This window comes from Pyrus communis, chromosome 6 (genome assembly GCF_041283825.1).
Source record: "Pyrus communis isolate YQ-2024b chromosome 6, ASM4128382v1, whole genome shotgun sequence".
Lineage (NCBI taxonomy): Eukaryota > Viridiplantae > Streptophyta > Magnoliopsida > Rosales > Rosaceae > Pyrus > Pyrus communis.
This window is the reverse complement of record NC_142570.1, coordinates 22599307-22610930: the sequence shown is the minus strand read 5'-3', so window position 1 is coordinate 22610930 and position 11624 is coordinate 22599307.

The window sequence follows — 11624 nt, the reverse complement described above, 5'->3', positions numbered from 1 at the left end:
TCTGACCAAAGTAAGGTCAAATACCTTCTTAACTCTTCGTAGATCGTGTTTAGGAGTAAGTTTGGGATGTTTTTTAGTAGTTTTTATGGATTTTGGATGCATAACCCTCAAGATAAGTGCTCTCCAGGTTTCCGGCGAGAACCTGTGGCTTGCTAGCTATTTTTTGGCCAACTCTGGCCACGACACAACCGCAAATTTGTATGAATGTCTTCCTTTCATCCTAAGCTTCATTTTGGCTTTTGAATTATTGAAAATTGTGTAGAAATACGCTCGAACAGAGCTTGGGAAACCTTGCCCGAATTCCGGCCGAACCCACAGCCTGAAACCGGGTCGACCCGACCCATAGCCCAGAAACTCGATTTAAATGAACTGGCCCAATACCCTAGGCCCAACCCATTTCCCTTAGCCCAGGTCTAACCTTATAACTCGGCCTACTAACCTTAGCCCAAGCCCAACCCACCAACCTTAGCCCAGACCCGAATCGGATCTGACCCGACCCAGGTCTGATACCCCGTTCTATGGTCAGCGCGTGGAGCACACGCGCCTCCACTGGAGGTAATGTGCTCTGCCGCCGACCACAATGGCGATGGCGATTTTTTCGGCGACCCAACTCACCCTGTGGCGGTGCGTGGGAGAACCCGATGTCTCTCTTTAGGTTTTTCGACGTGCCGAATCCGAATCCGTTGTCCGTTTTCCTAGATTTTATCATTTTTGTATAGTTTTATTAAATGCTCTCTATTTGTGTCTAGATGCATCGGTTGGAGGTGATCCAATCCACCCTAGTTCGAGCGGCTTTCCGGTAGTGGAATTCTTGTGAGTAAACCCCTTCTTAGCTTACATGTTTTTATAAAATATTAGCCTAGCATGCATATCATATTTCATGACTTAAATATGCTTTATATTATGCGTTGGACAACAGTAATGAAGCAATAGAGCGGAATCAATGAAATCAGATCAATCAGGCAAATCAGTAAGATATAATCAATAAAATCGAATCAACAAAGCTTTGATACCAAACTAACATTTGTTGAACTTTGCATATAACTGGTTTTTCCTCAGCTTCTCCAGTACAAGTCTCAAAGGTCTCGCATGCTCTGCCTTGTTCTTAGAGTAGACTAAGATATCATCGAGAACACAATCATGAACCGGTTAAGATACGATCTGAAAACCCAGTTCATCAAATCTATGAAGGTTGCAGGTGCATTCAACAACCCAAACGACATCACACGGAACTCAAAATGCCCATATCGGGTATGAAAAGTAGTCTTCGGAACATCCTCTCTTCGGATCAGTAATTAATGGTAGCCTGAACGCAGATCAATCTTGGAGAATACACAAGCGCCCCTTAGTTGATCAAACAAGTCATCGATGCGAGGAAATGGATATCGATTCTTTATGGTTGCTTGAATGAGCTATGTATAATCCACACAGAGTCTCATCGATCCATTTTTCTTCTTGACAAATAAAACAAGGGCACCCCAAGGAGACATACTGGGTTGAATGAAACCTTTATCAAGAAAACCCAGAGTTTTACAGCTTCAACTTCAGGTGATGGACCCATTGCATATAAATATTATATATATATATATATATATATATATATATATATATATAATATTTATATATATCTCTTCTCTGGTGTAATCCGGAGTCGTACAGCTTCACTTTCGGCTGATGGACCGTGATTTCTTCATTGGCGTAACCCAGTGTCGTACAACTTCACCTCTACTGACGGTTATGGCTTTAGGCCACTATGATACCCCTAGTTGAGTACTTAGTTAGCTTCAGGTGATGGACCCATTGCATATAAATATATATATATATATATATATATATATATATATATATATATATCTCTTCTCTGGTGTAATCCGAAGTCGTACAACTTCACTTTCGGGTGATGGACCGTGATTTCTTCATTGGCGTAACCCAATGTCGTACAACTTCACCTCTACTGACGGTTATGGCTTTAGGCCACTATGATACCCCTAGTTGAGTACTTAGTTAGCTTCAGGTGATGGACCCATTGCATATAAATATATATATATATATATATATATATATATATATATATATATCTCTTCTCTAGTGTAATCCGGAGTCGTACAGCTTCACTTTCGGGTGATGGACCGTGATTTCTTCATTGGCGTAACCCAGTGTCGTACAACTTCACCTCTACTGACGGTTATGGCTTTAGGCCACTATGATACCCCTAGTTAAGTACTTAGTTGATGTGATTTACGGAGATATTACGGATTTGCCTTCGGGCGGTGTTATCATCTGTTATTGAGCATGGTTTTACATTCACACATTGTACAATTGTTTTACATGGCATGGTAGGGTTTTTATAAAACCTATATGTAGTATTATATATGAATTTTCAAAATAGGGAGTTATTATGTTCAAAACTAAAACATTTTCATATTATTAGTATTAACATAAACTATGGTCCACTCACCTTTTGTTTTTGTGCCCCCTCAAGACATAGTGACGAAGAATACGACCCAAACATCAAGCCATTTCCCTACCAGTGATTCTAATACGACCCAAACATCAAGCCATTTCCCTACCAGTGATTCTGCTTACTTCCACTTGCGTATGGTCCTTCTGATTCATTGTAATTTGATGCCTTACTTCCACTTGCGTATGTTCCTTCTGATTCGTTGTAATTTGATAGAAAAGTAAGGCATCAAATTACAACGAATCAGAAGGACCATATGCAAGTGGAAGTAAGCAGAATCACTGGTAGGGAAATGCCTTGATGTTCGGGTCATACTTTTCATCGCTATGTCCTAAGGGTGCGTAAAAATAAAAGGTGAAGTGAACCATAGTTTATGTTAGTACCAATAATATGAAAACGTTTTAGTTTTGAAGATAATAAACCCCTGTTTTGAAAACTCATATATAATACTACATATAGGTTTTATAAAAACCCTAGCATGCCATGAAAAACATTTGTAAAACATGTACATGCAAAACCATGCTCAATAATAGACGATAATGTCTCTCGAAGGCAAATCCGTAATATCTCCGTAAATCACATCAACTATGTACTTAACTAGGGGTATCATAGTGGCCTAAAGGCATAACCATCCCCAGAGGTGAAGATGTATGACACCGGGTTAGGCCAGTGAAGAAATCATGGTCCATCACCCGAAGGTGAACCTGTACGACTCCAAGTTACGCCGAAGAAGAAACATAGGGTCCATCACCTGAAGGTGAAGCTGTATAACTCTGGGTTACACCAGAGAAGAAACATACACATATTACATAACACACCGACACTAGTCCCGAGTTAGTGAAGCTGGGAGTATGTCATAAATATCCTCAATTGTGTCCTATGGCCATAGACGTCAACATACTCGGTTGTGTGTATGTGATGTATGATAACCCACTAGATAAGTACCGAAAACGTACCTAAAAAACCTTATATCAAATCCGGAGCTCACAAGCTCAAAGTCTTTCCTTACCAGTGATTCTGCGTACTTCCACTTGCTTATGTTCCTTTTTGTTTCGTTACAGCTTGATGCCTTACATTTCTTTAGCACTTCTGTTAGTGGTATGCTCTGGACATATTGCATCTTCCACTTCGGATTTGTAATCGTTGGACTTTCGGTTTCGTTCATTTATAGTTTGCATCATTATTATTGTCACTTAGCATTTGTTGTTTCGTATCATTTATGTGTTTGTTATATGATTTGTGGTTTACAATTCCTTTTATATTCTTGGTTGTTCTCTGTCATTTGTGTTTGTTCATGTTCTTAGGGCTTTCGTCACTCTCGAGTGTCGACCCGCACGTGCCATCCAGGTGTCATTTAGATATCTGGGTTGAGGCGTGTCAGTGGTATTTTCGTAATTTTAATTAAATTAAAACGAAATTTTTGACACGGGTCATTACAAAAACCTTGCCATTGAAACTCAAAGCTTGCATGTTATTCTTTTTTACAAAATCCTTCAATTTTCATCGATCACCATGGAAAAATTGTATTGAAACTTTTGCTTGATTTATTCCCTTCAAGAGTTATGTTGATGATGTTTTCAGTAAGGTTTTCCACATCAGAAGTCTCTTCAGCATAAACTAAGTATAAAAAAACCAAACATTATAAACCATTCAAATTATGAGAAGTTTACCAAAATAATTATGAAAAGAAATAAAACAATAGTACTATACCTAAAAAAATATATCACCTCCTTTTCCAAATTTTCTAAATTTAATTTAATATATATATATATATATTATAGTATTTTTAGGGGTATAAAATTATTAAATTAACATTTTGCTTTTCGAGTATCGGTTTACCCACGTATATACCCGGATCAACCCATATCTTAAGATGTGTTTATCCGGTTACTCGATTACAACCCGATTCGTTATCGTGTTGACCCAATAACTTGTTAATTTTGTGTCTTTCGTGTCAGTTAACGGGTTGTGTCAGAAATTGTTAGGCCTATTATTTAGCATAGTTAGTAAAATATTAAACGGGTATGGTACAGAAAAGTAAATACATGTGTTATTCAACAACTCTGCTAAAAATACTTTTAAAAATTCATTCAATTTTTTTCTAAAAATATTTATATACTTTTTATTTCTTCGATAATATGTTAAATATGTATAGAAAACTTGAAGGGAAATTTTATTTATACCCAATAATTCTCTTTTCACACTCAACTTGAAAATTTTTTCTGGCAAACTTTCCTTTTTACCCTCAAATACAAAATTGACTAACTTCAAAAAAAAAAAAAAACAAAAAAAAAAAAGGGAGAACACAAGCACATAAACCCACCCAACTACCTATAATGGCAGTAATCGGACATGATTCCGATTGTCATTATAAAAATTGTCGTGCCGACCTACTCTTTATCTCATCAATGTTCTTCGTGCTCATCTTGGTCCGACTACTATTCCTTTAAAAAAAAATTTAAAAAAGAGGATAACGAGTGGCAAACTACGGTTATTCACCTCTTTCAGGATCTGAGAAAACTCACAGAGGCATTTCAGCCTCGTCTGACCACAAATCTGACTTTCACACCAGCAGCGGATTTCAAACCCGAGACTTCCACACATTTTTTGTAGTTCCTTAAAACTTAATGGACCAATTAAAAAATAAATAAAAAACTAGCAAATTGCAACTCAAAAGACCGGTGTGATCCTGTGATCCTGCAATTCGTGGAATAAAGATGCAGTCCCAAACGTGGACAAGTTAAAAAGCTATATATGCTTTCAAGGATGAAAAAGCTGGTAGTCATTTGAAATTGGGTGAAGAAGGAATTGATGAGAGACCAAAATTTGAGAGAGAGAGAGAGAGAGAGAGAGAGATCGATATCTGTTGATTATTGGCTCAAACAATAAACAATTGATAAATATCTGGTTTCTGCTACTTTTGCAGTGGCATGAGTTGGCAGGGGTTGGCATACAGCATGTGGGAGAGTAACAAAAGCAGATGTTCTTTTGTGGTGGCATGCGTTGTCATCTGCGGCATGTGGTAGACAAACAAAAGCAGATGCTCAATGCGTTGGCATCTGAAGACCTTTGGCCTTTGGTTCTCTTGAGAAGTCATCTTATTCGGTTCTATAAGAAGAAGCTGGAGCAGCCCAGATAGATACACAGAAGAGAAACAGCAAGAAACCATTCGGTAGAGAGAAAGAAAAAATCCTCTCAAATTGTTTTGCTTTGTATTCGATATTTTCTCTTCCTATTGTAAGTGTGTGAGCTTGGGTTATTCGGGTCTTTGGGAAATTGAGTGAAACACCATTGTATGTTCTCATTGATTATAGTAGAATACTCCGTCGTCTCCAAACTGGATGTAGGCATTGCCGAACCAGTATAAATCTTGATGTTCTTGTTGGTATTGTTTCATTTATCTGTTATCAGTTTCTAGGGTTTATTATTTTTCACTCACACTTGTTGAAGCTTCCGCACAACAAGTGGTATCAGAGCCCAGTTTTTCGACTAGGGCTTTGTTTTTTTCGTGGGAGTGAAGAAAAAAAAAAGGGAAAATTTCTTGGCGCTGCATTCCCGTGAATAGTGCCGAAGAAGATGGCTGGAGATGAAGGTGAACCTGTGAAGAAGAAGGAGTCGGCATCTACATCCAACAGACACCAAATTGCTACTACAAGGTTAGAGGTTGATAAATTCAATGGCTCTAATAATTTTGGTATGTGGCAATGTGAAGTTATGGATGTCTTGTATCAACAAGAGTTGGATATGGTTCTGGAAGAGAAACCAGAAGATATTGAGGACAAGCAGTGGACGCGAATTAATCTTCATGCTTGTGCTGCTATTCAATCATTTCTTGACAAGGAGTTGAAATACCCGTATATGAAGGAAACTTCTGCCAAGGAGTTATGGACAAAATTGGAGGAAAAGTATATGACCAAGAGCGCAGAAAATCGGCTCTTCCTGAAGAAATGACTCTTCCGTTTTCAGTATAGTCCAGGTATTTCTATGCATGAACACCTCAATGATTATAATAAAATACTTGCTGATTTAGCAAACCTTGATGTGAAAATTCCTGACGAGGACAAGGCATTATGTTTGTTAAATTCATTGCCTGATGATTATGATCATTTGACAACTACTTTGTTGTATGGAAAAACCGAGGTGAAACTTGATGAGGTGTCTGCGGCATTGGTGAATCATGAGTGTCGAAAGAAGGAACTAAAGACTCACAATTCACAAACCGAGGCACTTTTTGCAAGGGGTCGAACAGTGGAAAGAAAATATGTGAAACGGGGAAAATCTCGTTCAAAGTCACGAGGGAAGTTTCCTGCTAAAGATGAATGTGCCTTTTGCCGCCAAAAAAGTCATTGGAAGAGAGACTGCCCCAAATTGAAGAACAAAGAGAAGGATAAAGCGGGTCCTGAAGCAAATATTGTAAACCAAGGAGATAATGATCTCGAGTTTGCTTTGGCTAGTTCATCTACTAATGGTCACTCCAAGGAGTGGATTTTGGATTCAGGTTGCACCTATCATATATGTCCCATTCGAGAATGGTTTTCTAGCTTCGAGGAGCTGGATGGTGGAGTTGTTTTGATGGGTAATGATAATGCCTGCAAAACACAAGGGATAGGCAAAATCTGTTTGAAGATGCATGATGGAACAGTCAGAGAATTAAGTGATGTTCGGTATATACTGGATATGAAGAAAAACCTTATCTCTCTAGGAGCTTTGGAATCCAAGGGTCTTAAGATCACCATGAAGAGTGGAGTTCTTAAAGCTGTGTACGGGGCACTGGTGGTGATGAAAGGTATAAGACGAAATAATTTGTATTTCTTGCAGGGAAGTACAATTATTGGTGGAGCAGCCATAACTGAAGCTATTGACGATAGCACAGACACCACAAGGTTATGGCATATGCGTCTAGGGCATGCTGGTGAAAAAGCGTTACAAGGATTGGTGAAGCAAGGCTTGTTGAAAGGTGCAAAGGCATGCAAATTGGAATTCTGTGAGCATTGTGTGTTTGGTAAGCAAACTAGGGTAAAATTTGGCACTGCTATTCACCACACTAAAAACATTCTTGATTATGTTCACACTGATGTTTGGGGACCTTCCAAGAATGCATCTTGGGGAGGTAGCCATTATTTTGTCTCCTTTGTTGATGACTTCTCTAGAAGAATATGGGTGTACACCATGAAGCATAAAGATGAAGTCTTGAAAATATTCTTGAAGTGGAAAAAGATGATTGAAACTCAAAGCAATCGAAAGATCAAGACTCTCAGATCAGACAATGGGGGTGAATATAAGTCTGATCCTTTCTTGAAAGTCTGTCAAGATGAGGGTATCGTGAGGCACTTTACGGTTAAGGAGACACCACAACAAAATGGAGTGGCGGAGCGCATGAACCGTATGTTGCTTGAGAAAGTCCGGTGCATGTTATCTAATGCTGGTTTAAGCAAGGCATTTTGGGCTGAGGCAATCACTTATGCAAGCCATATCATTAATCGATTGCCAGCTGCTGCAAACGAGGGCAAAACGCCCATGGAGGTATGGTCTAATAAACCTTGTACTGATTACAAGTTCTTACACATATTTGGTTGTCCTGCTTACTATCATGTCAGAGAAAGCAAGTTGGATCCGAGAGCAAAGAAAGCTCTATTTATGGGCTTTAGCACTGGCGTGAAGGGATATTGACTCTGGTGTCCAGATATGAAGAAATTTGTTGTAAGCAGAGATGTGACTTTTGATGAGGCTGGTATGGTTAATCGGAACAAGCATGAAGGTGAAACTAAAGCAACCAAGATCATGAGCAACACAAAGCAGGTGGAGTTACTGAAGACTCCAGTTGTCCCAGTAAGGTCCGATGTTACAAACCCTAGCCCTACAGTTAATTCTGATGATGAAGACGTGGATGATGAAGTAGAGGCACCTACACAAGAGCCTCCACAGCAACAAGACTATATTGTAACCAGAAGATCGAGAAGGGAAATTCGAAAGCCTGCTCGATTTACTGATATTGTGGCATATGCACTTCCCGTTATTGAAGATGACATTCCATCCGCATACAAAGAAGCTGTCATAAGTCCAGAGTGCGAGGAGTTGAAGAAATCTATGGATGAGGAGATGAAATCTCTTCATAAAAATGAGACTTGGAAACTGGTGCAGTTACCGAAGGGGAAGAAAGAAATTGGTTGTAAATGGGTGTATGCCAAGAAGATGAAATCTTTGGGAAAAAATAATGTAAGATTCAAAGCCAGATTGGTGGCTAAAGGTTACTCTCAGAAAGAAGGCATTGACTACAATGAGGTATTTTCTCATGTAGTAAAACATTCTTCTATTCGTATTCTGTTGGCTTTGGTTGTGCAGTTTGACCTTGAGTTAGCCCAACTTGATGTCAAGACTGCGTTCTTACATGGTGATTTGGAGGAAGAGATTTACATGTCCCAGCCAGAAGGTTTTAAAGTTGCTGGAAAGGAAAATTGGGTTTGCAAATTAAGAAAAACATTGTACGGCTTGAAGCAGTCTCCAAGGCAATGGTACAAGCGATTTGATCGATTTATGATTGGGCAAAAGTACACAAGAAGTCACTATGACCATTGTGTATACTTTCGCAAACTACAAGATGGAACCTTCATTTATCTACTTTTATATGTTGATGATATGCTTATAGCATGTAAGAGCAAAGTGGAGATTGAAAGGTTGAAGACTCAACTGAGCAATGAATTTGAGATGAATGACTTGGGAGAAGCTCGGAAGATACTAGGTATGGAAATTGAAAGAGATAATGCAAAGGGCAAGATTAGTTTGTGTCAAAAGCAATACTTGAAGAAGGTACTACATCGTTTCAGGATGAATGAAAATTCAAAACCGGTTAGTATACCTCTTGCCCTTCATTTCAAACTTAGTGCTTCTATGTCTCCTAAAACTGTTGAGGAGAGACAGTACATGGCTCAAATTCCTTATGCAAATGATGTTGGTAGTTTGATGTATGCTATGGTGTGTACTAGGCCTGATATTTCACAAGCTGTTAGTATTGTCAGTAGATATATGCATAATCCAGGAAAAGGGCATTGGCAAGCTGTGAAATGGATTCTACGGTATATTCTAGGTACTGTGGATGTTGGTTTATTATTCCAGCAGGATAAAATTACTGGTAAATGTGTTGTTGGATATGTGGATTCTGATTACGCAGGTGATTTAGACAAGCGTATGTCTACTACTGGTTTTGTATTCACTATTGCTGGAGGTCCGGTAAGTTGGAGGTCGAGTTTGCAATCTACAGTTGCATTGTCGACTACTGAGGCGGAGTACATGGCTGTAACAGAAGTTATAAAGGAAGCCATCTGGCTTCAAGGGTTGCTTGATGACTTAGGGGTTCAACAAGACCATGTGGATGTCCATTGCGACAGTCAGAGTGCTATTCATTTAGCAAATAATCAAGTTCATCATGCACGTACAAAACACATTGACGTGAGGTTCCATTTTGTTCGTGAGATCATAGACGAGGGAGATATTCTTCTTCAGAAGATTGGGACCGCTAACAATCCTGCGGATATGTTAACAAAGCCAATTTCGTTGCTCAAGTTTAAGCACTGCTTAGACTTGGTTGGCATTTGTAAAATTTGTTGATTGCCCCATGGGGGAGTGGGAGACGACTAATTTGGAGTTCTACTTAGAGGGTTTGAGCCAAGGTGGAGATTGTTGATTATTGGCTCAAACAATAAACAATTGATAAATATCTGGTTTCTGCTACTTTTGCAGTGGCATGGGTTGGCATACAGCATGTGGGAGAGTAACAAAAGCAGATGTTCTTTTGTGGTGGCATGCGTTGCCATCTGCTGCATGTGGTAGACAAACAAAAGCAGATGCTCAATGCGTTGGCATTTGAAGACCTTTGGCCTTTGGTTCTCTTGAGAAGTCATCTTATTCGGTTCTATAAGAAGAAGCTGGAGCAGCCCAGATAGATACACAGAAGAGAAACAGCAAGAAACCATTCGGTAGAGAGAAAGAAAAAATCCTCTCAAATTGTTTTGCTTTGTATTCGATATTTTCTCTTCCTATTGTAAGTGTGTGAGCTTGGGTTATTCGGGTCTTTGGGAAATTGAGTGAAACACCATTGTATGTTCTCATTGATTATAGTAGAATACTCCGTCGTCTCCAAACTGGATGTAGGCATTGCCGAACCAGTATAAATCTTGGTGTTCTTGTTGGTATTGTTTCATTTATCTGTTATCAGTTTCTAGGGTTTATTATTTTTCACTCACACTTGTTGAAGCTTCCGCACAACAATATCAACATCAGAAGCCCTATATTTTTCTGACGTACCCAACTTAGCTTAGGCAACACGATCTCCTAATTTCGTCGAAGGCCACAACCCTCCTCCATTATCATTTTACCGTTCTTCTCCACCCTCCATTAATCCCTCTTTTCGATTTCCGGCAACCCACCAAACCACCAACTGGGGCTCTCAGGACCACTTTGACCCACCCATTCGCTAGTTGATAATATCTTTCTACACCCATCTTTTCATTAGGTCATAATTGGAATATAAATTAAAAAAAAAAAAATTAATGGGTGTAAAAATAAGTTAAGTGGGTCTAAATAAAATTTCCCAAACTTGAATTCTATATGTTTTACAAAATAATGTATATTAAACGTAAAAAAATAACGTGTATAATATTATAATACGAATCATTAAATGTGTACGAAAAAATAATAATATTTCAAAAAGTACGGACATACCTGAATTTACTATCTATGCTATTTAGCAATACTCCACAAGATCGATTTTTTTTTCTTTTTTCTTTTTTTTTAAAAAAACGAAAGAAAATTATTCCAAATTGGTTAACAGCCTTGGCCGATCATCTTTATGTTTCGCATTTCTAACTTATCGTTCACAGAACCAAACCAAAACATTATTCATTTAATAAAATAATTGAAGTCATGGTTCTCATGATCCGAGTAAATCATAATTTCAGTTGTACAGAATTCTAAATATAATGTAAAATGCGGTAATAAAAGATATGCAAAATGAAAACAAGGGTAAACATTGCTCATAGTAGAGAAACGATTCGTATATCAAAAGAAAAGGGGAATTAAAATATGAGATAGAACTATGTAGAATGATGGCCCAAAAAAATAAAAACTAAGTAGAGTGAGGGTATAGGATTCGATTTACTTTACGAAC